Raw genomic sequence first — 27,412 nt, 5'->3', positions numbered from 1 at the left:
GCTTGCGGTTCCCCTGCGGTTCCCTCTTGTCCTCCCTGCCCGCAGCCTCGAAATTCTTGAGTAGTTGCCTCCCTTGTGAAGGCGTTTCCGACACAGGTGCGGATCAAGTTAATCAGTTCCTCTTTTGTGTCCCACTGGCCCTGAACTTCAGTCACACGGTGTGGTGGCTACGTGTCTGCCCATCTCCACACACACACCTCTTTCTCCGAGCGCAGAGCACACTGTAAGCGCACAAGAAACATCTGTTGCGAGAATGGGGCTCCCTTATTCCCCTTTCTGCCCAGTTTGTAAGTGAAAGCGGGGAGAAAAGGTAGAGTTCAGTTGATTATGCGACCAAGGTGCAGGGAAAAGGAAAAGGGCAACTTCTTTGGAGTAAATGGATAGCAACCCAGAGTCTGTGTTTTAAAGAACACCAATTTCTATGAACATGTACGCATTTTTGTTACAGGATTTATATGTACTTTTTATTTGTTACAGGATTTATATGTACTTTTCATAAGTCCCGCATAATTCGTTTTTTAATCTTCAGTTTTTCTGCTACCATCATCCCCCACCCCTATGTTCTTGTAGCCATGGACCTTAATTAAGTTTCTTAAGAAAACCAATTTAAAAGAGGAGTTTGTTAATCAAATTAATTAGGTGAAATGTGTAGAATAGAAAAGATATTTTTGAGCATGGGACTTTCAGCTGCTAATCATTATAGTCAAGTAGGATGTACATAGTAAGCGACCTTACTGAAAGTGTAAGTCTATTTCCTAAAAATTCAAGAAGTTGGCTTAGACATCCAGCCAGATTACAGCCAGGCTGTATTTAATGGATTCAAGACTTTGACTTAAAAGACCCTTACAATATATTTTTTAATATAGTGCTTTGTAAAATGAACAGTCTGGTTTCAGTCTGAGCACTTCTCTTTTCTAATTCTTTTTTATTATCATCATCCAAATATCTTTCAAATTCATCCCTCCTATACTCCTGCCTCACCCTCCTTTCTACCCTCATGGATCTGATTGTGTTACTTTAAAACAACAACAACAACAAACACTGCATTGGCCCCAAATTGTATTACAAAATTAAATCACCTTCCGGATCTTACCTGTATAAACATACGGGTAATGTATTGGATGCTTGTAAACACACACACGATGTACTGTATTGGATACTTACTCCGCCTCCCTCTGCCCTGTGGTAAATTGTTTTGCTTACATCATTTCATTTAATTTTCACAAATTGTGGAGTAGGTGCTATTTTGATCTCCACTGTACAGATCCAAAATCTGAGGCTCAGTTTAAAGCTGAAAGCCACACACTAAGGCTCCAGAGCCCACCCTGTGTTCCCTGCAGCATCCGTGTCACCTCTGTGTCCTCCCCAGGGCCCAAAATGTGCTTTGCCCAGAGCAGACACTGACTGGCTGCTGACTGGGGTGCTGGGGAAGCTTGGGCAGGGTGAAGCCTCCATCTTGCCGTCTGGCTGAGCCAGCTTCTCTGCCAGAAGGTCAGAGTCAGGCTGCGCGCCAAAGACGGCCGTTAAAGCCTTTACCATGTCCCAGACTCCCAGGAGCCTCCCAATATAGCTCCAGTCTCATCCTTCATTAATATTTACCAAGTACCCACAACAGCTCAGAACTGGAGAGCAGGAGTTAAAAATCACATCCTTTTCAGGACATCTGATACAGCCTCTGCCTGTCCCAGGCTGGGCTTTAAAGTCGGTTCCACCAACACGATCCAATTAGTGATTCTCAGATCAAATAGGAAAATGTTGATATAAACAAACAGCTCTCAGGATGTCGATCAGCCACCAATACTGGGCACCAAATGCATAATAAATGCGTGGGTGTTTAATACCAAGCATTTATTTAACAAAGATTTACCTGGTGCCTTCTTTCAGGCAGGCACTCCGCCAAGACCTGGGAATACAACAGTGAATGAGGCTCCATCCCAGCCCTAAAAAACTCAAAAAGCTTTTCCCTTTACCACTTTTCAGAGAGGGAAGCTGGTGACTGAGGAGATTCATTTCCTCAGTTCTTCCCCAGAGAGTCAAGGACAGGTAGTCCTAACTGTATGCAAACACAAAAATCAACCTGCTAACACTGAGAAGGAGTGCAGCTTCCAGACCTTGTGCTCAGACCCTGTAGAATGGAAGGTAAAAGGAGAGGCTTTCCACACTCGCTGAAATCCTTTCCCCCGAGAATCTGTTTTGAATTATGTATCCGTGGGAGCTAAAAATCAACATTACCTACCTAATCTGTAAGTAGAAGTGAGGCAAAAGACATTTCTGAAAGTCCAGCTTTGGAGTACTGGCAAGGTGCAGGCTGATGCTTATTCTATTCAGACCCCACAAGGGCCAGAGCAAGTGAGACAAACACTCGAGTTTGCCAGATATTTGGAACAAGTCTCTAGTTGAACTGACTGGCTTTCGGGCTGGATCACTTACCCCGCCAGGGTGTCTATCACAAAACAAGCCAGTTTGGTTCTGTTTCTTCCTCAAGCTCATCTATGAATTCAGAGGACAGCTTTGAATGCTTGCAGGTCTGTCAGCTAATGGCTTATTTCATTTAGGGCAAGCAAGTTCTTGGCACCTGCCAAGAGTAAAGTGGACGGACAACCTGCCTGATGTTTTGATGTGTGTTAGGACTCTTATCTTGTTGCCAAACTGGTATCAAAACACACGCACAGTGGTTTTGTTTCCTGGGGAAGCAGCTGCTGCACGCTCCCCAGTTGCTCACACATTCCAGAGCGGTTGCAAATCAGTCCTCAGCCATTACAGCCATTTCGGTCTAATTACTAAATGGGGCACAGGAAGTCAGTGTGAAACTCCCACACTTCCTCTGACTCTGACCCGGCGATTCTCAATCTTCAGTACCTTTAAAGGGTTCTGCTGCCTGGACCCCCAGGCCAGGATCAGAATCTTTGAGGATGGGTGCTTGGGTGTTCCAGTTCCAGCTGAAGGCTGGCAGAATATGCCACTCCTAAATATGCCACTTTGGCATAATGATTATTTTGAGCTAAAGGCACTTGAAAAACAGCAGGTGCAGGAAGGGTGCTCTGACCCTCCTCCCCTTTTCTTCCTGAAAGCAGGAGAAAACGCCCTTGTGAAAGATGCCCTTCCTGGGCTTCCCTGGTGGCCAGTGGTTGAGAGTCCGCCTGCCGATGCAGGGGACACGGGTTCGTGCCCCGGTCCGGGAAGATCCCACATGCCGCGGAGCGGCTGGGCCCGTGAGCCATGGCCGCTGAGCCTGCGTGTCCGGAGCCTGTGCTCCGCAATGGGAGAGGCCCGCGTACCGCAAAAAAAAAAAAAAAAGAATCCACCTGCCAATGCAGGGGACACAGGTTCAGTCCCTGGTCTGGGAAGATCCCACATGCCGGTGAGCAACTAAGCCTGTGGGCCACAACTACTGAGCCTGAGTTCTAGAGCCTGCGAGCCACAACTACCTGAGCCCACGCGCCTAGAGCCCATGCTCCGCAACAAGAGAAGCCACCGCAATGAGATGCCCGCGCACTGCAACGAAGAGTAGCCCCCGCTCACCGCAACTAGAGAAAGCCCACGCGCAGCAACAAAGACCCAACACAGCCAGGAAAAAAAAAAAAGATACCCTTCCTATACCAAGAGGAAAGAAATGTTCTTATCACCAGAGATGGGTGGGGAGGGGTGGGGAGGGTGTCAAGGCCAAGAGAATTCTGTGCAAACAGACCTTGTCAGAGTAAGTCTGGAACCAAGCAGACCCCTGTGGGCCACCCACCCCCCCTCCCCAAGTATTGATACAAAGGCCCATTCACATCTCCTGCTTCTTGTTTATAGAAAAGCTGAAGTCTCCCAGACCTCCCTGAGTCACAAAAGAGCAGGCTGAAGCAGCTAATGATTAGGACAATAGAGTCACAGACTCAGTGTCTGATGCACCTTCCTGAGTTGTTTTACAGATACTGTAACTGCCACCAGAGGGAAAAAGCTAACTGCATGATGACCAGACTGCAGCTGTGACATATAAACTGCTCCATCTTGAGCAGTAGTGAAACTATGGCTAGCACAGCTCCAAGAACTGGCCTTAAGAGAATGGGATTAACACTACTGCTCATAATAATCTGTGTCTTTGTGGGCATCAAAATAATTATAGCTTGTTCTGCCCATATATGTAAAGGGGCGAGACAGCTGTCAGCAGGGAGATGCTACATACCCGTGTCGACATCTTCCACTCTAAGAATACAGTGCCCTATGTCAGCATGAAGAAGTTACAGAAGATGGACTTTCACCCACGATCCCATAGAGATGGAATAATGTTCTGACAAGCGGGGATTTGTGAGCAGCTTTTGGCAGAAAAAAAGCTCTTTGCAGGAAGGAGCTCTCTGCAGGAGGCACCCCTTTATCTTGACACTAATCTTAAACCAGGCATCCCCATGCTCTACTCATCTCCGGCCCTAGTACCCCTTTTAAATCTTTTGATCACACAATAATTTGCCTAGCTTGTTGGTTCTTTCCATCATGAGTGAAGTAGAAATGAAGAATAAGAAAAATAAGAATAACAGATGATCAGATCTCTTTCCTAGCTTCCCCTTCAGTAATCTCTTAAACAAACTGTATGAACAAAATAGCATCTAAATAAAGATCATGAGTCCCCAAGGGCTTATTTTACTTAAAATTCATTTGGCCTTTGGCTTATTTCTAAATAAAGAGATAAAGATCAGGAGGAGTGACAAGCCTGCACAGGGGTGTATGGGGACGGCTCTGGCCCCCAATCTCAGTGGTTAACTAACATTACTTCCCTGTTTCCTTTTAAAAACTTTCATGGCCGAGCAGAAACTTCAGATGTGGTTTTGGAGGATGCTGAGTCCACCTTCTCCCCAGGTTGCCGGCATTCGGTTTAAAGACAACTTTCCTTTCTATCAACACTGATAGAGTATTGATTTTGTAGGCAGTGAAGAGTGGGACCAAATTCAGTAACAACTCTTACCTTCTTTTAGACTCTCCATATATTTTAGTTACTTTTCCACAGTTGCCTGCCTTTGTTCAATCTAGTAGAAAAGCATTTAGGATTTACCACTTCTTGGGGTCTTCATTTCCCCATGAAGGCTCCGCATCACATAAAACATATTAAATAGACTTGAATGTTTCTACCTTGTTAGTCTGCTTTACATCAGTTTAATTCTCAGGTCCAGCTGAAGAGCTTACGAAAGTGCAGGTAAAGTTTTGCCTACCGTGCATCTGATTCCAGTGTCTCACTCTGGTTGACAGCTCCTGCTCTAAGTTTTTCTAAGGGCAATCCCCTAGCATGGGGATGTATGTGTGAAGGATGTATGTGTGAAGCCCCTTTGTCCTCCATAATCCTCAAAGGTGGTGATCACACAAACAATTGGAAAAAGTGAGAAACTAGCTCCTGAACACCCAGAGGTACTTAGATTAACTTCATAAAGTGTGTGTCTCACAAGTGGACTCCAGGCTCTACCAGCAAGCTCCCTGCTAGTCCATTGAGCCAAGCTGTCCATTCCTTGGCCCACTGCAGGGGCTGAGCTCCCAGTCCTTCAGGTCAGAAGCTGTGTGAACAGCGAGATGGGAAGCAATGTTTAGAAGAACAACCAAAACAGGCTCAGACGTGCAACTGGATTGATAATAAGAGGAAATCTGGGACACTCACCGAAAAAATATAGTGGGAGATGAGAGCCATCTACTTATATTGGGTTAGCCAAAAAGTTCATTCAGGTTTTTCCGTAACAACTTACGGAATATATAAGGTCATGACCATACCTGTCTCCCAACTAGTCACACCCAGGGCATGAGGAAGAGGCACACAGTCCTCAGCTCAGAAGTCGTTGGAGTCGCTAAAGAGAATCAGATGAGATATGAGCCCCCTCAAACTCTCACATCATGTCTGCTCAGCTTGACAATCTCTGAATTCCTGCAGATATCTTGCCTTGTCACTTTCTACTTTGTGTTGCTTTGTACTGTAGCACCTAGCGCTTGTTTTTTTTAATTTAAAAAATTTTTGTCTGTGTTGGGTCTTCATTGCTAAGTGCGGGCTTTCTCTAGTTGCAGTGAGCAGGGGCTACTCTTTGTTGCGGTGCACGGGCTTCTCATTGCAGTGGCTTCTCTTGTTGCGGAGCATGGGCTCTAGGCGCGTGGGCTTCAGTAGTTGTGACACGCGGGCTCAGTAGTTGTGGCTCACGGGCTTAGTTGTTTTGTGGCATGTGGGATCTTCCTGGACCAGGGATGGAACCTGTGTTCCCTGCATTGGCAGGCAGACTCTCAACCACTGCGCCACCAGGGAAGCCCCACGTAGCACTTTTAACACTTTCCAAATCTACACTATCAGAGTGCTTTCACAAGCATTATTACAATCTTGGCATTAGCTCTACAGGAGAGGTGTTATTACCATTCTACAGATGAAGAAACTAAGGCTCAGAGAGACTTTTTCAAGTCAGCAACAAAGATCTTTTCTCTTAAACATTTTTATTGGAGTTTATCTTGTTACATAAGTAACGTGTGTTAACTGTAGAAAAGGCAGATAAACGAAAAAATAAAATAAAACGTCTTACCTTCCAGATAAGCACAGAGATAAGGCTTTCAGAGGACGTCCTTCCAGCCTTTTTTCTATACTGAGAAGCAGTATGGAGTGGTAAGAGCACAGACTCCAAAGCCTGTCCAGAGTCAAATCTCAGCTCTGTGACTTACTGGCATATGACCTTGGCAGGATTTTTAACCTCTCTGTGCTTTAATTTCCTCATCTGTAAAATGGGGATAATACAATACCTAATAGTTAGTGTAGGGAATTAACTAAGTCAACATCCTTGGAGTACTTAGAACAATGCCTGGCACATAGAAAGCCCTCTGTTATTGAGCTTTTTTTTTTTCTTGTTATAAGAATAGTAATAAATGGCATGTGTTCTTTTGTTATCTGACTTTATTTTTCACTTTTTTTTTTTTTTTTTTTTTTTGCGGTATGTGGGCCTCTCACTGTTGTGGCCTCTCCCGTTGCGGAGCACAGGCTCCAGACACGCAGGCTCAGTGGCCATGGCTCACAGGCCCAGCTGCTCTGTGGCATGTGGGATCTTCCCGGACCGGGGCACGAACCCGTGTCCCCTGCATCAGCAGGCAGACTCTCAACCACTGCGCCACCAGGGAAGCCCCAACCTCATACTTTTGCTTGTGGATATTCAGTTTTCCTAGCACATTTGTTGAAAAGACTGTCCTCTCTCCACTGAATGGTCTTGGCACCCCTGTTGGAAATCATGTGACCATATATGTGAGGGTTTATTTCTAGGCTCTCTATTCTATTCCATGGATCTGTGTGTCTATGTTTATGCCAGTTTCGCATTGTTTTGATTACTGTAGCTTTGTAGTAAGTATTGAAATCAGAAAGTGTGAGATATCCAACTTTGTTCTTCCATTTTCAGGATTGTTTTGGCTACTCAGGGTCCCTAACATCTCACCACTTTTGCTATATTCTGTTTATTGGAAGCTAGTCACTGAGTCCAGCCCACAGTCAAAAGGAGGAAAGGATGTAAATACAATTGTCTCTCAGTATATGCAGGGGTTTGGTCCCAGGACCCCCTCAGATACCAAAATCTGTGGATGTTCAACTTCCTTGTATAAAATGGCATAGTAGTTGCTTATAACCGAGGCACACCCTCCCATATACTTTAAATCACCTCTAGATTACTTATAACACCTAATACAATGTAAATATTATGTAAATAGTTGTAAACACAATGTAAATGCTATGTAAATAGCTGTCTGCTTGTGGCAAATTTAAGTTTTCCTTTTTGAAACTTTCTGGAATTTTTTCCCCCTGGAATATTTTCAATCTGTGGTTGGCTGAATCCAGGGATGCAGAACCCATGGATACAGAGGGCTGACTGTACCAGGACGCAGGGGTTACTGGGAGCCATTTTAGGGGCTGCCTACCAGAAGAGCTAACATTTACTGAGGATTTAATATACTAAGCCACATACATGTACATATACTCATTTAATCTTGACAATAACCCTGGAAATCTTTAACTATAATTAGACCTAGTTTGTACCAGAAGGCATTGAGGTTTAAACAGATTAAACTGTTTACCTATGGCCCCACAGCTACAAAATGATGGGATTGAGATTCAAACCCAGCCTGTCTGATTCCAAAGCTGTTGTTTTTAGCTGTCGTACTATCCATGCACACTTGGCTGTTTCAATAGCTCAGGTGATTGTAAAACGTTATCGGTTATAATTTAGAGCTTAAATTTACAATTGCCAAAAGTCTCAGATGACTGTTCATGAGCAGAAGAATGAGCTCTTTCACCTGCATTTAGCACTAGTCAAATGAATCCTATTTTAGTTCAATGTCAACTTGTTAAGGAAGTTTGCTACTCACTGTGGAAAATGAGTGACAAGCCCACTAACACAAACATGTTGAAGAATTTCCCTTCTTGCTACACTGGAAATGGTATAGGCTCTCCAGACTTCTTCTTTTCTTCTTCTTTTTTTTTAACATTTTTTTAAAATTATTTTTTATTTATTTTTTTGGCTGCGTTGGGTCTTCGTTGCTGTGCACGGGCTTTCTCTAGTTGTGGCGAGTAGGGGCCACTCTTTGTTGCCATGCACAGGCCTATTGTGGTGGCTCCTCTTGTTGCAGAGCACAGGCTCTAGGCACGCAGGCTCAGTAGTTGTGGCTTGCGGGCTCTATAGCACAGGCTCAGCAGTTGTGGCGCACGGGCTTAGTTGCTCCACGGCATGTGTGATCTTCCCGGACCAGGGCTCGAACCCATGTCCCCTGCATTGGCAGGCAGATTCTTAACCACTGAGCCACCAGGGAAGCCCTCTTTTTTTAAATATTTATTTATTTATTTGGTTGCACCACATCTTAGTTGCAGAAGGCAGGCTCCTTAGTTGTGGCATGGGAACTCTTAGTTGTGGCATGCATGTGGGATCTAGTTCCCTGACCAGGGATCAAACCAGGCCCCCCTGCATTGGGAGCGCAGAGTCTTATCCACTGAGCCACCAGGTCGTCCCAGTTCTCACGACTTCTATAAGAAGAACCTCAGCTTGAGGGAAGCTTTTGGACCTAACTTCATGGGCAGCTCATAACATCAAATCTCTCGAACTTCCCCAGAGTTTCTGGATCAGGTCACACACAAGAGAACTTTGGAAAAACAGGTTTCCACAGAACCTCTGGGCCTGAGAGAGTTCTGCGTTCAAATAACTTCTCCCCCACCTCCTCCCCATTCAGATTCTGCTGCTTATGAACGGAAGGTCCTCTTCCTACCCTGAGGAATGTGTCCAGGAAAGTCTGCTGAAGCCATAAAGACTCTCTGCTTCTCTTTCTTCCCCTTCTGTTGAGATGGCATCTGCAAACTCTCAGCAAGAAAATGATACGTTGAGTTTTAAAGCCCAGGATAGAAAGCGTGGTTTAGAAGTGTTTCAGGAACACTGAAAAAAATTTTTTTAATGTGTTTTTGAAAGGTGTTCTTGTTTTCATTACACTGTAATGAGCAGATATAATTGCCTTAGCCCTTCAGCTTAAACAAGGAATCCACTCCATCACTCTTTTTTCCTGAGCTCCAATTCAGTCCTCGGAGCTGGATTGGATCCTTTGCGGGTGCAGTGATGAATGAGACATGGATCTTGCCTTTAAGGCATTTTGACAACAGGAGTCAGAAATGAGAGCAACTGTGTACACTGTACAGCAGAGCAAGCCAAGTGCTCTGAAAGAGCCACAAAGAACTATAAATAAGTTTCTTCACGTTTTGCCCACAGCACTACTTTCATTTAGAGAAGTCCTTTCACTTACTTTCACAAGCTTTCCTTGAGGTCCACCCCACCCCACTGGGTCAACACAATGTTAAGAGCACAAGCTCTGGAGCTGGACAGCCTGGTTTTGAATCCCAGCCCTGCCACTCAAATGATGCACAGCCTTGGGCAAGTAACTTAATGTCTCTCGGTCAGGTTCCTCATTGGGAAAATGGAGATGATAATCTATATCTCACTGGGTGATTGTGAGGATTAAGGGAAGTGGTGTGTTTAAAGGGCTCAAAGCCCAGGAGGTATAGAGCATTTAATAACATTAGCAGTTACAGCATTTCCCTTCCATAAATGAGGAGCCTGAGGTTTAGCTGACTTGGGCAAACTGACTTGCCCAGAATCATTCAGCTAGTAGCCAGTGGACCAGGGCTTGAACCCAAGAATTCTCACACCAAGTCCAATGCTCTTTCTGTTGTTCAGCAGCCTGAAAGCTATGGGAGTTCAGAACTTGACCCCGGGTCTGGGAAAAGGGGTTGGGGGGGTGAGCAATGGAAATCCAGGGAGGTTTCCTAAGACAGCGTGGAATGGAGATTGTCCTTGAGTTCCCATATACGAAAACCTTCATCTAAAGATAAATTCCAAAAGATACATGCACCTCAATGTTCACATCAGCACTATTTACAATAGCCAAGACATGGAAGCAACCTACATGTCCACCAAGAGATGAATGGATAAAGAAGATGTGGTACATATATGCAATGGAATACTACTCAGTCATTAAAAATAGTGAAATAATGCCATTTGTGGCAACATGGATGGACCTAGAGATTATCATACTAAGTGAAGTAAGCCAGACAGAGAAAGACAAATATGATATGATATCACTTACATGTGGAATCTAAAAAAAAAAAAAAGATACAAATGAACTTATTTACAAAACAGAAATAGACCCACAGACATAGAAAACAAATTTATGGCTACCAAAGGGGAAAGGGGTGGAGGAGGGATCAGTTAGGAGGTTGGAATTAACATATACACACCACTATAGATAAAATAGATAACCAAAAAGGACCTACTCTATAGCACAGGGAACTGTACTCAATATTTTGTAAGCACCTATAAGGGAAAAGAATCTGTAAAAGAATATATGTATATCTATATCTATCTATCTATCTATCACTTGGCTGTACACTTGAAACTAACACAACATTGTAAACCAACTATACTTCAATAAAATAAAAAATAAAGATTTCTTCCAACAACAACTCAGTTTGACAGTGTATCCTCTTAGAAGTATTAGTGTAATTTCTTTCTTCACGTCGTACATTCAATTACTTTTCATAGCTCCCTCCTCTGTGTTTTCAAATACACAGTGCACACTTCTATTATAGCACTCATTGGAGGGTATTTGGGTTACCTACGGTTCTAGTTACTATTGTTGCCTAATAAGTCACCCCAAAGCTTAATGGTTTAAAGCAACAGCAATGGTTTTATTATCTCTCCAAGTTTCTGTGGGTCCAGCATACAGGAAGGATCGGCTGGGCAGATTGACTTCGGTCTCCCATGTGGTTGCTGGTGGCAGATGGTGGATGAAGCCTACTGGGCATCTCTCTGTCTTCGTGGTCTCTCACAGCCTCTCCTTGTGGTCTCTCCACATGGGCGAGTTTGGGCTTCCACACAGCATGGCAACCTCAGGGCTGTCAGATCCTTTACATGGTAACTGAAGTTTTCAAGAGCGAGGGTTCCCAGCCTTGCAAGTCACATAGCATCACTTCTGGAATACTCTTTCAGTTAAAATAATCACAAAAGTCCTCCTAATTTCAAGAGGAGGTGACATAAACCTCACCTCTCAATGGGAGAAGTCATACAGATGGGAGACTTTGTTTAGGTCGTCTCTGGATAATGCAGTCTGCCAGTCTTGCTTTTGTGTCCACCTTCCATGCTAGAACACTTGTGCATTCATTCACTCATGAAGTCATTTGTTCACTCATCAAACATTTGTTGAGTGCCTACTATGTGTCAAGCACTAAGCCGGTCCCTTTATATAGATTATTTCGTCTAATCTTCATGTCAGCCCTTTGAAGCCAGTGCATTATCCCATTTAACAAGTGAGGAAACTAAAGCTCAGAATGGTGCAGTGATTTGCCCGAGGCCACACAAATAATGGAGAAGCAGTGATTTTAACCCATAACTGCCCATTCCAGAGCCTATGCCCATTCCTTACACCAGGCTACGCTCCCAGCTTCAACACAACCTGGTCACCTGTAGGGCCTTTCGATCTGATCTGCACCTTGGTGAGTCTCCTTGTCCTCCATCCCCCCAGCCTAGGTCAGTGGCTGGGAAGAGGAGTGAGGAAGACACTGCCTGGGACCAGTGGGAAGAAACCCCAAGTCCTGGGCCAGCCATGGGCCTTACATTTGTGGTTCCAGAGGTTCTGGCTGCACAGTGCATGATTGGGATTCATGCCCTTATTGATTCACCTATTCACACATGGCAAATAAGGTTTATTTCAGTGCCAACTCCAGTGGACAGTGGCAGCCTCGAGTGCTGTATTGTGGAGGATTGTGAGTAGCACTGGGCTCAGCAGGAATAAGGGCCTCTATCGACTAGTCATGGCTACCATGGGCATGCAACTGGGAGTTGCAACTCAACTCTCGGCCCTTGCATCCACCTTCCCAATATTATAAAGTTACATCTCTTTTCTTATGGGAGGATACTAGGATGCAAGCACCATGAGGGCAAGGACTTTGTTTTGTTTACTGCTGTAACCCCAGCACCTAGAACAGGGCCCAATGGGAATTAGGATCTCTATAAACATTCATTGACTAAAAGAGACAGTTATGACATAGAAGTTAAGTGGGTTGACTCCATGGGTTTGAATTTCAGCTCTGCCCCTTGCTGGCTGGATAACATTGGGTAAGTCATTTTATTTAACCTTTCTGAGGTTCAGCTACTTCATTCACTCATTTGTTCATTCAATAAATATTAGTTGAACACCTAGTATGTACCAAACACCGTTCTAGGCATTGGGGATGTAGAAGTGACCAACATAGACATAGATCCCTGCCCTCGTGGAGTTTATATTTTAGGGAAGAGAAACAGACAAGTGAACAAATAAGTGAAATATAGAGATTTATAGAAAGGACCTTTGGATAAATACAAGTTTCTGGCTTTCAGACCATAATGCTAAACTGGATTAAAATGCAAAGAGAAAAAAGCAAATCAGAGTACCCAAGAACAATGAGAGAATATCAAAAGTTATAAGATATGCTTACTTGGACTACCAGAAGGAGAAGAAAGAAAGAATGGAGTAGAAGAAATATTTGAAATATTAATGGCTGGTAACTTTCCAAAATTAATAACAGACACTGAACCACAGATCCAAGAAGCACAGAAATCTTATCCAATGAGGTAAATACCCCCAAATGCACAGCTAGACATATCATATTAAAAATGCAGAAAACCAAAGACAAAGAGAAAATCTTGAAAGGTGTCAGGAAGTTGGGGATAGTGTGATAGAAAGAATACCTTATCTATAGAGGAACAAAGATAATAATTACACCAGACCTCTCATCCAAAACCAGGAAAGCAAGAAGAGAGTGGAGTGAATAATTTAGTGTGTTGAGAGAAAAAAAACCCATGAACCTAGAATTCTATCCAGCAAAATTATCCTTCGAAAGTAAATGAGAAATGAAGACTCTCAGACAAACAAGAACTGAGGGAATTAATTGCTAGTAGATTTTCTCTGCAAGAAATTTTGAAAGAAGTTATTCAAGAAGAAGTAAAATATAGGTCAGAAACTTGGACGCACATAAAGAAGAGCAATATAGGAGGAATAAATGAAGAACTCTTCAAGAACTGAGTAGGCATTCAATGTCACTTTGAATGTTGGAATAAATGAATGAGTGAGTAATAGTAAATGTCAGCCTTTTAAATAAAGTGTTTGGTGATATTTCAAAATATATATATATATATAGTGGGTGTCAGATGATGATAAGTGTTTGTTTGCTTTGGCCGTGTTGGGTCTTCGTTGCTGCGCACGGGCTTTCTCTAGTTGCAGCGAGTAGGGGCTACTCTTCTTTGCGGTGCGCGGGCTCTCATTGCGGTGGCTTCCCTTGTTGCGGAGCACGGGCTCTAGGTGCTCGGGTTTCGGTAGTTGCGGCACGCAGGCCCTAGGGTTTGCAGGCTTCAGTAGTTGTGGCACACGGGTTTAGTTGCTCCGCAGCATGTGGGATCTTCCCGGACCAGGGATCGAACCCATGTCCCCTGTATTGGCAGGCGGATTCTTAACCACTGCGCCACCAGGGAAGTCCTTGATAAGTGCTTTGAAGAAACATAAATCGAAGCAGGAGGACAGGAAACCATGAAGTAAAGTAGAAGATTTGCCTCCTGGCCTATAAGACCCTTTGAAGATTTTAATCCAGGGCACAAAGGATGGTAGACCTCATCTCAGCCAAGTCACCTGGACCCCCTTCTAACGCCTTCCTAGGAAAGACTGTATTTCCATATGTAATGTAATATGGATATATGATCTTTATTGCTAAGACTTGTGAGGTTTTCTCACAAATGAAAAAGTGTTTGTTGAAAAGTTTAGTTCTATGCCTTGACTCCTTCCAGGCCTACCCAAATCCTTTCCCCTATAGATCTTCCCTGCTAGGTCACAAGTCCCACTTCTTAATCTTTTTTTTTTTTTAATTTATTGGCTGCATTGGGTCTTCGTTGCTGTGCGCGGGCTTTCTCTAGTTGCAGTGAGCGGGGGCTACTCTTTGTTGCGGTGCACGGGCTTCTCATTGCGGTGGCTTCTCTTGTTGCGGAGCATGGGCTCTAGGCTGTGGGCTTCAGTAGTTGTGGCTCACGGGCTTAGTTGCTCCGCGGCATGTGGGCTCTTCCCAGACCAGGGCTTGAACCCGTGTCCCCTGCATTGGCAGGCGGATTCTTTTTTTTTTTTTTTTTTTTTTTGCGGTATGCGGGCCTCTCACTGTTGTGGCCTCTCCCGTTGCGGAGCACAGGCTCCGGACGCGCAGGCTCAGCGGCCATGGCTCACGGGCCCAGCTGCTCCGCGGCATGTGGGATCTTCCCGGACCGGGGCACGAACCCATGTCCCCTGCATCGGCAGGCAGACTCTCAACCACTGCGCCACCAGGGAAGCCCTGGCAGGCGGATTCTTAATCACTGCGCCACCAGGGAAGTCCCCTCAATCTGTTTTTGTTTTTGTTTTTGTTTTCTTGAATGCTTATATCTGTCAATTAGCTGGTAGGTATCTATTTGTCTGCTTATGTGTCTAGAACTGTGCACAGTGATGGTTCAATACCTGGAGGTTGTTTTTATTTTCCTTTCATTTATTCAATGGACGTTTACTAAGTACCTACTGAAAGTCAGAGCTGGGAGGTCCACCCCATCCTCTAATTTTACAGAAGAAGCATCTAAGGCTCAGGCTTGTTCAAGATCACACAGCCAGGATGAGGCAGAACTAGAACTTGAACCCCAGTCCAGTCTTGCCTCCACCGTTGCTTCCTCAACCATTCAGGTATTCCCCACAACCCCTTGCTTGTGGACTGTTTCCTATGGCCTCTCATGGGTCCTGAAAGCTATTGGAAAATTATTCACGACACTTGTTAAAGATGGTAAGAAAGGCTTTATTCAAGGGCTGGGGGCAGGGAGCATTATGATGAGTGTAGGGACCACTGCAATGGTTTTTTGCAGCGGGAGAGAGATCGGACTCAGCTCTGAATACAGTATGGGCACGTGGGGATTTCTAGCCAAGGGGCAGGGTGGGTGTGAGCGGATGGAAAATTACTAAGAGGCAACATCAGGAGTAAGGGGTGTCGGGGGTGGGATTCTGGCTAAACTGCCCTAACAGGATTCCTGCTGAAGGCCGGCCAGGGCGATCAGACATCACCTGGGGCTGGTGGAGGCTGAGGAACCCAATTAGATATGGAGGGAGATCAGCCATGGAGGATGGGGGATTCTGACTAAACCAACCTCGCAGGATTCTTGCTAAAACTGGACAGCGCAGAGATGAACATGAAAGTCCAAAAGTTGAAGCCTGATTGAAAAGTTCAGGGGAGCCTGAGTAGAATTTGGTCCAGGAGAGAATCTTTGCTGCTATTCAGTCTACCATTAAAAACCGTGAAATAGTTTAGTCAACTTTCTTTTCTTGGAAGGTTCAAGATAAACCTATCGGCAGCTTCTTGAGCCCACTCTGAGTCAGGAGTTTCCAGCCAGTTGGACACTTTGGAATCTGCCCAGAGTGGAAACCACCTTTGCTGACCCTAAGATTGCTTAATCACCTGGCCCGGCCAGTCAGGCGTCAGGAAGTGCCTCCCTCTGACCCATTTCCCTCGACCCTGCACGGAGGCCTTGGATGCTGCCTCCTCTTTGTTTAGAGAACAGTTCTTCCTGCTCCTCCCCTGCCTTGGGGCTTATTTTGTCCTCAGCCTTAACTCTCTTTGCCCTCTCTGCATTTCTCTGAATTGGGAAGTGAAAAGGGAGTTCTCTGCCCTCCCCACTCCTCCAGGACATTGCCCGCTACTCAAACCGCCCCCACCCCACTCAGGCTGCGTTCTCCTGTTCCCTGTTCCCTACGTCTTGTTGATCACATGTGTCTTGTGCCTTTTGGACTCCTCCGTAGACCCAAGCACAGTTCTAGACACAGAAGTAGGCAAATAAATACCTACCAGCTATTTGACAGATGTAACCATTCAAGAAAAAAACAAAAACAAAAACAGATTGAGAAGTGGGATTTGTGACCTAGCAGGGAAGATCTATAGGGAAAAGGATTTGGGTAGGCCTGGAAGAAGGAGTCAAGATCAGACAGAAAAGCAGGAGGGAGAGGGCACTGCAGGCTGGGATGACATCATAACCAAAGATGCAGAGGCAGTGATATGCAGGCGGGTCAGAATTCCAGACCTGGACAGGAGGCCCTCTAACAAGTGTTTGCAAATTTCAGTGTGTGGGTGATTAAAGATTATGTTTTGGGCTACAAATAACATTTTAAAGAATAAAACAGAGTAGATTTGAAGAGAATAAAGAGGATTATTACTGTTACATGAAATTGATGCTGTAATTTTATTCATAGCATGTAAATGTTATTATTATTATTTTTAGATAGTTGGTTATTTAAGTAATTAAATTGCTATTTAAGTACAATTTTCCTTTTTTACTAATGCTTGCCGCATGTGAAGGAAATATTAGATATGGTAATCACTTGGATCTGTGTTTCAAGTAATTCAGAGAAGCACACGATGCATGTTCAACAACCTCACCCGACGCTGGCATAGCCTCAGTTCCACATAGCTCAGGATTCATATGCTCTTCCCCAGAGCAGGAAACCAAAGTCCTGAGAGAAGTAACGGAATCAATTTAAGATGATCTTGCATGATTCACTTTTATTTCCCTTGGAAAGACCCAGAGAAGTAAAGGATATGGGAGAGAGGGAGGAAGGACAGCTGGGTCAATGTTGTATTGTGTCCTGGAGGCTAATCTTTCTTTTTAAATTAAGTTTTACTGGAGTATAGTTGACTTACAATGTTGTGTTACTTTCTGCTGTACAGCAAAGTGAATCAGTTATGCATACACATATATCCACTATTTTTTAGATTCTTTTCCCATGTAGGTCATTACAGAGTATTGTGAAGAGTTCCCTGTGCTGACGAAGTGAGAGAGTGGCATGGACATATATACACTACCAAATGTAAAATAGATAGCTAGTGGGAAGCAGCCGCATAGCACAGGGAGATCAGCTCGGTGCTTTGTGACCACCTAGAGGGGTGGGATAGGGAGGGTGGGAGGGAGACGTAAGAGGGAGGAGATATGGGGATACATGTATATGTATAGCTGATTCACTTTGTTATAAAGCAGAAACTAGCACACCATTGTAAAGCAATTATACTCCAATAAAGATGTTTTTTAAAAAAGCTCAGGGGCTTCCCTGGTGGCGCAGTGGTTGAGAGTCCGCCTGCCGATGCAGGGGACACGGTTCGTGCCCCGGTTCGGGAAGATCCCACATGCCGCGGAGCGGCTGGGCCCGTGAGCCATGGCCGCTGAGCCTGCGCGTCCGGAGCCTGTGCTCCGCAACGGGGGGACAGGCCACAACAGTGAGAGGCCCGCGTACCGAAAAAAAAAAAAAAAAAAGCTCAAGAAATGAAAGTTATTCCAAAAAAAAAAAAAAAAAAAAAGAGTTCCCTGTGATGTACCCTAGGCCTTTATTAGTTATCTATTTTACATATAGTAGTGTGTGTATGTCGATACCAATCTCCCAATTTATCCCTTCCCCCGCTTTCCCCCCTGGTAACCATAAGTTTGTTTTCTACATCTGTGACTCTATTTCTGTTTTGTAAATAAGTTCATCTGTAACATTTTTTTTAGATACCATATATAAACGATATCATATGATATTTGTTTTTCTCTGTCTGACTTGCTTCACTCAGCATGACAATCTCTAAGACCATCCATGTTGCTGCAAATGGCATTATTTCATTCTTTTTTATGACCAAGTGTAAATGTTAGAAATGTACTGGGTCATAATGTAAAATGAATTTTTCATGGATTACAGGAAAAAATTTTTTTTCTTTAACTTTTACTAAACCAGCCTGTTCATTTCACAGATGAGGGGACTGGGGCTCATAGAGAGAGCTAGGGCAGCCCTGGGGACCCGACACAGATCTCCTGACCCCTGGTGCTCTTCCACAAAGCATCCCACCCCCTGAGCTAAGGGAGCAGATAGAACTCAGCTCTTAAGCACTATGGCTCCCATTATTTTTCCCTCCCCGGGGACACTCCCCAGTTTTTCATTCAACACATACTTGTTGAGCGCCCACCATGGGTTGGGCATTTGTGCCAGGTACTGGGATAGTATGAAGTTTACGATGGGAATGTAGGATTTACTGCCTGACGTTGGTTTTCTCTTGGGTTAACTTTTAAATTTTTTGTTCTGATTGGGGACATTGAAGAAAAATTACTCTGACAATTGTTAAAATGGTAAGGAAAACTTTGTTCAGGAATACTGCGATAGGAATATTGCAATAAGGAAGAGAGATGGGGCTCAACTCCAAATACAGCAAAGGCAGCTGGGGATTTAAAGCCAAGGAGCAGGGTGAGGGTGCCAGTGGGTTGAAAGTTACTAAGAAGAGATATTGAGGGTAGGGGGATTCTTGCTAAAGGCAGGCCAAGGACTGAGACATCAAAGTTGGGGGATGAGGGAACTTTCCTGGTGGTCCAGTGGTTAAAACTCCACACTTCCGCTGCAGGTCCCTGGTCAGGGAACTAAGCTCCTGAATGCCACGTGGCCAAAAAGCAAAACAAAGCTGGGGGATGAGGGATTTGAAAAGATATCAATGGTGGGAGGGGAGGATGACTTAGTAGCCTTCTTTGCTAAGACTGGGCTGGGCAGGCCTAAGGCAGGACAGGGGCCAACATCAAGGCCTAGTTGAAAAGGGGACTCAGAGGAACCTGTCTACAGTTTGGTCGGGGAGAGAGTCTTAGTGATGGCATCCATATCTGTCTTATTAATCTTGTGTTTACAGTTGTCCCTGATATTTATACGGTGCTTTCCATTTTTTGCACTTAGTTGCTAGGTAGTATTAGTACAAAGGAAAACTGAAGTTCAAGGAAATTAAGTAACTTGATCAAGGTCACACAGCTGTTCAGTGGAAGAACTGGGAATGGACGCCCAGGTCCATCTGCTTCAGAGCCCAGACGCTTAACCACTGTGCTGCATTGCTTCTCATGGCCAGACCCAGTTGGAAAATCCAAATCCAGTACTCTGCTACTGAAGATGCCTGCCACAGGTTCTGATTGGGAGCCCAGATGTTATCTGCCTGCGCTTGCACTGCTGTCTGAGCCCAGTGGTGAGAGAGAGGCTATTATTAAACTCTCTCAGGCCCCTGAGCCTAGCAGGCTCAGATCTGCCCTCAGCCCCTGCCGACGCCGTTATTTATAGAGCTGATTGTTTCCCCGCTGCGGCTGGGCTCTGCCCCCAGGGCAAAGGGCCGATGGAAATACCCACATGCTTTGCCTGGGCACCAGAGCTCAAAGTTTGGCTCCAGATTCAGGTTCTGTTGATCCACCCTCTAATTCCTCTTTTTAGCCGTCCTCTCTCCTCCGTCCCCAAGTCCCCCACAGGCATGTTGAGGCCCTCAGCACCTCTGGCCTGGATTTGGCGGCAGCGGAGAGAAAAAGATCAAATAGCAGTGGCTCTCTGGTTCCCTGCAGTGGGATCGGAAGCAGGCATTTTTGTCTTCTCCCTCACATATATTTTAAATTTCCCAAATGTCTGCAATGAGAATTATTATACTTTTAGGGGGGCCCCTTGGGTGAGTTTACTGTCTCAAGTAGCCCCCTCCAGTCTAGGATACCTTCCTCGCAGGTAAATGATTCATTGATGGACTGAATTTCTTTTATCCACCTTCCTCCTGCGCTCTCCTCTGCCCCTCCCCCTCCACTACAGGTAACCTCTATGCGGTACCTCTTTGGTCACCAAATAACCTTGACTTTAAATATATCCTTGTAAAATATGTTGTATTGTTTTCTGTGTGTAGGTGTTTTCTAATCTACAAAAATAGTAGTATGCCACACGTCTTATTCTGCTTCTCTCTTTTTTTTAACTTGCACATATGTGGACATTGTCTGTGACTTCTGTTTAATTCCATTATCAGAAAAAAAGGCCCAACAAATAGCAAAGGTGGGATCTGATGGATTTCAGAGGTAGCTGTGAGTTAATGCGGAGTCACACGTCCCCTTCTTTTGACATACAAAGGCAATACATTGGAAAAGGGAAGAATAGGTACCCTTGGCGAGGGGATGTGCGTGCATTCATCTATGAGAAATTACCAGCTATCCTCACTGGGAGGGCTGGAGAGGGAGAGGATGGGACAACATGGAAATGCAGAGCCAGAAGGGTCCTTAGGCAGAGGTTGCAAACTGGAGGCCCACAGGATAGATCCGGGCTGAAGATGTGTTTTTTGTTTAAACACATGTTTGATTAAAAAATCAAGGAATTCCAGATTTGGGGTATCTCTTGAAAAGTCATATGGTTTGGCCACTTGAGCTCATTCCTTCAAGGAACAATCAGCAGAGCCGAGAGGCACAACCTCCTTTGTGTCAACCTCCTGAGACATGGCAAGCGCTCTCTCAGCTGAAGTATAGTTGATTTACAACGTTGTGTTAATTTCTGCTGTACGGCAAAGTGACTCAGTTATGTGTGTGTGTGTGTGTGTGTGTGTGTGTGTGTGTGTGTGCGCGTGTGTGTATAAAGATATATACATTCTTTTTAATATTCTTTTTCACTATGGCTTATCCCAGGACATTGAATATAGTTCCCTGTGCAGTAGGACACTGTTGTCCATCCATTCTATATGTAATAGTTTGCATCTACTAATCCCAAACTCCCAGTCCATCCCTCCCCACCCTCCCTCCCCCTTGGCAACCACAAGTCTGTTCTCTATGTCTGTGAGTCTGTTTCTGTTTTGTAGATAGGTTCATTTGTGTCATATTTTAGATTCTATATATAAGTGATATCATTTGGTATTTGTCTTTTTCTTTCTGACTTACTTCACTTAGTGTGATAATCTCTAGTTGCATCCACGTTGCTGCAAATGGCATTATTTTGTTCTTTTTTATGGCTGAGTAGTATTCCATTGTATCTATGTACCATATCTTCTTTATCCATTCCTCTGTTGATGGACATTTAGGTTGTTTCCATGTCTTGGCTATTGTCAACAGTGCTGCTATAAACATAGGGGTGCATGTATCTTTTTTAATTATAGTTTTGTCCAGATATATGCCCAGGAGTGGGATTGCTGGATCATATGGTAACTCTATTTTTAGTTTTTGAGGAACCTCCTTACTGTTTTCCATAATGGCTGCTCCAACTTACATTCCCACCAACAGTGTAGGAGGGCTCCCTTTTCTCCACACCATCTCCAGCATTTGTTATTTGTAAACTTCTTAATGATGGCCATTCTGACGGGTGTCAGGTGGTACCTCATTGTAGTTTTGATTTGCATTTCTCTAATAATTAGCAATGATGAGCATCTTTCATGTGCCTATTGGCCATCTGTACAGCATCTCTGTACTTTAATAAGTTTTCCTGGAGAGTCTGATGAAGTTAAAAGTTTGAGAAACATTGACTGGGACCTGGTTCCTCATTCCTGGTTGAAGAAATTGAGACCAAAAAAAAGAAAGTGCTTTGACTGAGCAACTGTAGATTCTCCCCAAACCAGAACGTAAACCTAAGGCTAGTCCAATTCCAGAGACTGCACCCAAACCACCCACCACACTGGAGAACCTAGCTCCACTTACTTTCAGCTTATATTCCCAGTAAATGTACAAGAGTGTCTCATCACAGGCTTTCCATCATTGCTATTGGTTTTTTTTTGTTTTTTGGGGTTTTTTTTGCCCAATTTGGTAAGTGAATCACCATGACTTAAGCATGTATTATGCAACCACCTAAAAGGGTGCTAGTAGTAAAAACTTGCAAAGATACACAAATCCCTTTCCGTGTAAATATCACCACCAATATCTGCATTTAGTAGATTAAGATAATTGTACGTCAGGTTTTTTTAAAGCAGAAAATAACAACAGTTTGTTGAAAATATGTTATTCCACAAGCTTGCCAGAGCATTTTATTTTCATTTTCCCAGGTTAATTCAGGTGCCCTGGATACTGGAAGCTGAGTCCTCTGAAAGAGTCACATGGCCTAGAAGTTACCAAGGAGGCTTCCCTGAAGCCTGGTAGGAAAGACACGACCCAGGAAGGTTCCTCCTTCAATCAGGCCCCAATTATGGCAGTGCTCTGGGCCCAACTATGGGCAGATGCATCCAGTAGATGGCAGTGTCTCACAGAACAAGGGCCGGGGGAAGCTGTCCACTAGGAACTGAAAAAATCGACTCCTGGACCCTCCCCTGCAGGTGCACCTAGCCCTCCCTGGGGAAAAGCAGAACAGACTTCCTGTGTGGGCCCCCTCAGCCCTGCCCACAATAGCCAGAGGACTTGGAGATCTGGACCGACCGAGCAAGAAGGGCCCTTATCCATCACGTTGTCCAGTGCTGCCCAAGGTGTGCTCAAGGACCAACAGCATCACCTGGGAACTTGTTAGGAATTCAGATTCTCAGGCCTCACCCCAGAATACTTTAGTCAGAAACTTGGGGTGGGGTGGGCCAGCAATCTGTGTTTTAACAAGCCCTTCGGGTGATTCCAATACACGCGCAAGTTATAGAAGCACCTATCATTTTAGAAGTGGGGAAATCGAGGCCAGACAAAGGAAGTAACACAGCCAGGCAGTGGCAGAACCACACTAGAACCCAGATTCCCAGTGTTCTTTCCACCTTAGCCTTTAAGTAGCTTCCTTCTTTTCTTCATTCATTCATTCATTTATTCCTCACTCATGCATTCAGCCTGCCATTCCACTCTCTGGGCTGCAATGGAGAGCAGGCTTTGGGGTCAACCTCCTCCTTCTTCTTCATGATGAGGTTTCCTCAAAACCAGGGGTCAGGGAGTCAGTGTCATGGAAGCATCTGCTGGATCTTTGCCAGCTCAACCTTGGTGTTCTCCAATTCCGGTCCAGACAGAAGTCTGATGTAGGTTGTAGGTGGCCCCCACACCCCAGCTACCTCCTGTCTCCTTTTTCCTCTTTCTTAGCATCCCAGGGTCTCTTCCCATCCTTACTGTCAATTACTTGCTCTTAGGAAAGGCACAAGAGTGCTCCCCAAAAGACTTGTCATCAAATGAAAGGCCTCCCAGAATAGGGTTTGCTCAGAAGGGACCTGGGCTGGGTCTAGAGCCATTTCTCCACCTCCGTGTTATTGACATTGTGAGCTGGATAATTCCTGTGTCCTGCGCACGGTAAGATGTTTGGCGGCATTCTTGACTTCCACCCACTAGATGTCAGTAGGATCCCCTCCCGGTGTGACATCTTCAGATATTGCCAGAGGTCCCCTCTGGGTGGAGTTGCTAGACAAAATATAGAACGGCCAGCTAAATATCAATTTCAGATAAACAACAAATAATTTTTTAGTATATGTATGTCTCAAATATTACCATCTTATATTTTTACTCGCTGAATCTAGTAACTCCACCTCCAGGGCAAAATCTCCCTTCTTGAGAATTACTGGCCCAGATCTATCCCTTGGGGTCTGGGGTGTGTGTGTATGGGGGGGGGGCATTAGGTGAAAAGATCTGATGACATAATTAAAGGTCATTACCCTAGGGGGTGAGAACTTTATTGTACTCATCTTTGTATCCCTAAGGAGAAGTAGATTCTCATTAAATATTCTAGCTGATAACAGGTGTGAGAATAGTTTGAACTGTATCAGGGGTCGGACTGGGCGTTGGCTACACACTCCCTGCCCTCAGGGATCCCGTGGTCCAGCAAACACAAACTGAAAATGGTGTTTGATTTGACCCACTTAGCATTTTTAGAAGATTTGACTTTGTGGTCAACATTCTAAAATTGGAAGCCACTACATAAAAGTCAGGTTTGCTAGTATCGTTGAAAAATGTGGTACATCTTCCAAATGCTTGGAACATCTAGCAATCAGGCCTGCACTCCCAAGTAGCAAGGCTTGCCTGGAGCTGAGAGATGTGTTCCCCTTTTCCCCTGCAGTTCCCACCACTCCTTGTTGCCCCCTACCAGCATCCTTCACCCATTTATGTTATCTGCCTGGTGCCTGTGGGCATTTGGATTTCAAAGCTCTAGTCTGGTGGGGAAGAACATTAGAATGGAATGTCCTTTTAGGTGATCTGTGTAAAAAAAAAAAAAATGGGTGCATTATCCCCATTTTACAGATGAAGAAACCGAGGTTGAGTGAATTGCTCAAGATCATAACAGCTAGGCTGGGTTGGAACCCAAATCCCATGACTCCAGGGCCTATGCCCTGGCCAGAGATCCCCATGAGAAACAACTCAACTGTGAGGGCAAGGATGTTGTGACACTGGGTACCCAGAGGGGAAGTGGTGACAGGGAGGGAAGGCCAGAGCTCCCCACACTCACTCATCTGTGAAAAAGCAAAAGCAAGAGAAAGCTGGTTTGAGGGCAGCAGCCCCACAGGAGCTCTGACTGGGACCCAGGGCTGGGCCTTAGACACACAACTGCCAAGACTCCTCAACGTCCAGCTGGGTCAGGGAGCTCAGCCAGGGACAACCGTGAGTAGCTTTTTCTGTTGTCTTATTTTGGGCTTCTTCCTCTTTCCAGAAAACCTGTGTTCTTACCTTATCCCTTCCCTCCAGGGTTGTAAGAAGCTGGGTGGGCCTGCCTGGGGCCAGGGGATTGATGTTGTAGAGGACTCCTGAGGTTTTTGAGGACCAACCCCTGGAAGGTTCAGGGCTGGTGCAGTCCTCACCCTTAGACAGGACAAGAATCAGCTCTCAGCATTCATGTCCGCCAAAGTCAGGACACAAGGTGATGATCACAGCCCGCAGAGAGCCTCACTGTGTGCCAGGTGCTGCTCTAAGGGCCTTTCATGTTTATTTAATCCTCGCGACGGTCTAAATCATTCCCCACTTTATAGACGGGGGCTCAGCAACTTACCCGAAGTCATATGGGCGTTAAATGAGAGCTCTGGTCTTGAACTCAGGCATTCTGGCTCCATGGCCCACTCTTCAACCACTAGGCCCTCCTGCCTTACAAGGTACAGGCCTAAATAGCAGGTGGTGGGCCAGGAAAAAACCCCAGAAGACTAAGACTGGAAAAGACCATCTGGTGAGTCCCGGCCTTTGTTTTACAGGTGGGGAAACTGAGGCACAGAGAGACGCAGCTTGCCCGGTTGAGGCAGCTCGGTAATGTAGTGTAGTCTAGTCCACACTAGACCCAGGAGGCTAGGGGTCCACTTCCCTGGAGGTTCCACTCAGCGAACAGTAGTGTTGACGAGTGTGCTCTGGGGTCAGTGCCCAGGTGCGAACCCCAGCGCAGCCTCTAGTAGCCCTATGGCCTCAGACAAATCACTCCACTTCTCTCCCACTCAGCTTCCTCTTCTGAGAAATTTGGGCCCGGGACCATCAGTCACAGGCTCGTGGGAGTGTTGACGGGATGAGGCCGGTGCTAGGACGGGTACCTGTGCTGGGCTCAGCAGGTGGCTGAGGTGGAGATTCTGATCTTCACCCCATCTGTGCTGGCCCTGGATTAGAGATGAGGATAAATGAGGCTGCGGGCTGTTTTTCCCTGGAATGGGTGGCATTAGACACCTTCAGGGCATAAAGACCAGGACTGGGGTGGGGGAGGGGCTGGGGAGGCCTGGGAGGTGGCACTTCACAGCACTGGCCCCAGCTCTGCATCCACCTTCTGGCTCACCTCGAGACGGCCCCTAACCTGCCCTGGGGCCAAGCATCAATTTCTATCAATGAAGCATGTCCTTTAGCCTTTGGCTGGTTAAGATCAGGTTAAGGTGGGAAAATGGCAGCCCGGCTCAGCTGAGCAGAGCCCTCAGCGCCAGTCTCTTTTCTTCCCTCCTCACCTTGTTGCATCTATTAATCTTACCTCACGCTCTCAGATGTGCATAAAATGTTTTTTGATTCGTTCTTCTTCTTTTTTTTTTTTTTTTTTTTGGCTGCGTTGGGTCTTCGTTGCTGCGCACGGACTTTCTCTAGTTGCATTGAGCGGGGGCTACTCTTCGTTGCGGGGCGCGGGCTTCTCATTGCTGTGGCTTCTCTTGTTGCAGAGCACGGGCTCTAGGCACGCGGCTTTCAGTAGTTGTGGCACATGGGTCTAGTTTAGTTGCTCCATGGCATGTGGGATCTTCCCGGACCAGGGCTCGAATCCGTGTTCCCTGCATTGGCAGGCGGATTCTTAACCACTGCGCCACCAGGGAAGTCCCTATTCATTCTTATTAAAGCACATTCAATAAGACTCTGAGTCCCCATCCTCCTGAACTGGTCAGTAACTGAACCTCACTCAGTGTGTACGGAGCCTCCCCCGCCCCCACCCCCGCCTTCAAGCATCACACATCAACTCTTAGGGTCACCTGCCGAGCACAGAGTGAGAGAAGCACCCAGGCTCCTCCTTTGGTGAATGCCCCTTGTCCAAATGGGTTGGATCCTCTGAAGTCCAGCCTGGAGCCCAGATTCTTTGCTAAGGCTCAAATCCCCTGTGTCTTGGATTCACCCTCAGGGTGTGCCACCTAGCAACTTTCCCCAGAGGTCCCACCATCTCCCCAAGGCACTTCCAGGCCAGAGCCCAGGTCCCCAACGCTCAAGGACCCATGACCTCTGGTCCCCTCCCTGTGTGGGGCCATCTCTCCTCTCTCCTCGGCTTTGGATCACAGATGCAGGCTCTTCTCTCCCCACCCACCTGGGACACCAGCTTAACCTTCTTAGGTTTTTCACAAAGGACAGGAAGAAGGGCTGTCTTCAAACAGCTTCTGCTTTCCACCCCACCCCTGCGCAAAGTCCCTGAGCCGGGAGACACCAAGGGCACTCTGAAGGGAGACAGGCTGTCCTACCCTACAGAGAAGGAGAACCAAGGCTCAAAGGCAATGGGTACTCGCTCAAGGTCACATGGCCGAGGAAGAGAAGAGCCAGCGTTGGGTCCTGCTCTGCGGGCTCCAAAGCTTGTGCTGTCAATCACCGAATCCTGTGGAAGACCCAAATCTCCCTCACCAATTAGTCAGGTGGCCCTGGCTGAGCCACATCACCTTTCTCAACCTCAGTCTCTTCAACTCTAAATATGAAGCTATGGTAGCATTACCTACCTGTCTCAAAGGGGTGCTTGTTTATTT

The 27,412-nt window shown here is 45.6% G+C and overlaps 1 protein-coding gene across 1 annotated transcript in view; it reads left to right on the top strand.

Moving 5' to 3' along the window:
* CNR2 (cannabinoid receptor 2) overlaps nucleotides 1-27,412 on the top strand; it is a 49,562-nt gene that overhangs the window by 752 nt on the left and 21,398 nt on the right. The window lies entirely within an intron of this gene.

Source organism: Mesoplodon densirostris, chromosome 2 (assembly GCF_025265405.1).
Source record: "Mesoplodon densirostris isolate mMesDen1 chromosome 2, mMesDen1 primary haplotype, whole genome shotgun sequence".
NCBI classification, from domain to species: Eukaryota; Metazoa; Chordata; class Mammalia; order Artiodactyla; family Ziphiidae; genus Mesoplodon; species Mesoplodon densirostris.
This window is presented reverse-complemented; position numbering and strand designations above follow the sequence as displayed.